Here is a 2,301-nt window from a genome sequence, read left to right as displayed (position 1 = left end):
TGGAGACTTGTGATTAGGGTGTGGTGCGAGGCGGTGTCAAAGGCGGCTGAGAGGTCCAGAAGGATGAGGGCTGCGGTCTAGCCCCAGTCAAGGAGGGAGCGGATTTCATCGGTGGTGGCGAGGAGTGCTCTCTCTGTACTGTGGTTGCTTCGGGAGCCGGATTGGGAGCTGTCCAGAACGTACGTGGTTTACTTCAAGGAACGTGGAGAGTAGGGCATTGATGTCTTTCTTGATGACCTTGGCTGGGAAGGGGAGGAGGGAGATGGGTCTGAAGTTGTTGAGGTCAGTTGGGTCTGAGGACTGCTTCTTTAGCAAGGAGTTGATCTCGGCGTGTTTCCAGTCGTCAGGGAAGGTGGCAGTTTTGATGGAGCAGTTGATGGTGCGGCGATGCTGGGGGGTGATGGCCGCAGCTGCTCTGTGGAAGGATCTGACAGGTCTTCTGAGTGGATGCTTTTTATGGTCTTGAGCGTGTCCTCTGTTGTGAGTGGGGTCTAGGAGAGCACGGTCTGTTTGGGTATGGCAAGGTTGCGTGCAGTGGTGGGGGGCAAAGTATTAGCGTCTTTTGGAGTCAAAGCTGTCTTAGATCTGCCTGATCTTGTGGTAGAAGAGGTGCCAAGTTTGTTGTAGAGGTCTGGGGAGGGAGGGATGTCTGCGGTCTCGCTGTTAGACCGGCAAACTCCTTGATGATGGTGAAGAGTTCTTTGCTGTTGAGTGCAATGATGCTGATTCTGCCTTTGAGGGCCATTTTCTCTGTGGGTTTGAGGAGGAGGTGGTGTGCGTTGACGGCGGATTTGAAGGTAGAGTGGGTTTCCAGGGTTTTGTTGTTTCTCCATCTCTTCTCGAGTTGTCTGCAGGTTAGTCTGGATTCGTGGAGGGTGTTAGTAAACCAGCTGGCTTTCTTGCAAAGTTACTTGCCTCAAATTTTCTTTAGGGGTGCCAGGGTGTCAGCGCAGTTAGAGATCCATCGGTAAGGGTTGCGTGCTGCGGTGTTGGTGTCCAATGGAATTGGCAGAGGGATTCTGCCAAGGGAGTCGATGAGAAGTTATTTGATGGCCTTGATCCCGCTGCGACAAGGTGGGGAGGGGGCAGTGAGGGTGGTGGTTTACGGTGGGTGTGGCGAAGGTGAGATGTACACAGTGGTGGTTGGTCCAGGAGAGTTCGGTAGCGTGGCTGTAACTGATGTTCCTGCTGGCGGAGAAGACATGGTTGAGTGTGTGTCCAGCTGTGTGGGTCGGTGTGGTGACTAGCTGCTTTGTTTTGGTTTTTATTTTATTTTATTTTAAACAAAAAGTTTATTTAAACAACAACACTGGACTTGAAAGGGGAAAACCAACTAGAATATTGATTTCTAGCAATTCAACCCGACTCAGACAGATTTGGTCTACATGCACCAGCTACGTACAAAAAGGTTATAAAATCGTCCTCAGGGTATGTGGGCTTACTTTGCTTAGGATTCTTTACTATTTAAACAGTGAAAACAAAATAACTTACTGGAATGAACACACCACTGGCAGAGGAAAGGGAACTGTTTCCAGGGGCTCGATTTACGTCCCTATCTCTCTTTAGAGGACGAGGGTTAAAATTATAGAATTAGCCATTTTGTTGGAAAAAAAAATAAAGACAAGCATTATGTCTGTGCACTGACATCACGCAATTTATATACAACAGAGAAATGGAAAGAATGGGAGAAACTATACTGCGGCCATGGGAAAGTGCACGAAGATCACTGCATCCTGCATGGGCCGCATGAGTTGTTGAGACAGCACAGTTCCAAGGTGTAAATGAGGTTGGTTCTTTAATCAGCACCCCTCGTCTGCTGCTGAAATACATCAATTGTATCTTCATCCTCCATTTCCAACTGTGCAGGTGTGTCAGTCTCGTTAATGGGCTGCACATCAAACCGGAAACTGATCTGCCTCATTGACAAACCCTGTTGTTCACAGTAGGCTTTCATTAGTTTACTAAGGGGTGTTTGTCTTGGATCCTAAACTGAACTAACGGATTCATCCTGGACCGCCACTTTCAAGTTGATGTGGTCATTGGTTTCAGTCTTTGGCTTCTCGTCCACCATGGCCCAGGAATTGGGGGGGATAGAGCCGGTCCCGAAGCCGCTACACTGGGGGCTGAAGACGCACAAAGGCTGACTAGCTGCTTGAGTCTGATGTTGGTGAGGTTCTTCAGTAGGGAGGCGGTGTTATTATCACTTGGGTTGACCATCTGGAAGTTTAGGTCTCCAAGTAGGATGTAGTCGGTGGATGCGAGAGTCTGAGAAGCAATGAGGTCTACGATGGGTTCGGAGAA

General features: G+C 49.0%; 1 pseudogene; it reads right to left on the bottom strand.

Annotated features, from left to right (window-relative positions):
* Window positions 1–1,673: 1,673 nt before the first annotated feature.
* LOC147712255 (small ubiquitin-related modifier 2-A pseudogene) lies at window positions 1,674–2,071 on the bottom strand (annotated as a pseudogene).
* Window positions 2,072–2,301: the final 230 nt, after the last annotated feature.

The sequence above is a fragment of the Lissotriton vulgaris genome, chromosome 5 (assembly GCF_964263255.1).
Source record: "Lissotriton vulgaris chromosome 5, aLisVul1.2, whole genome shotgun sequence".
Classification (NCBI taxonomy): domain Eukaryota; kingdom Metazoa; phylum Chordata; class Amphibia; order Caudata; family Salamandridae; genus Lissotriton; species Lissotriton vulgaris.
This window is presented reverse-complemented; position numbering and strand designations above follow the sequence as displayed.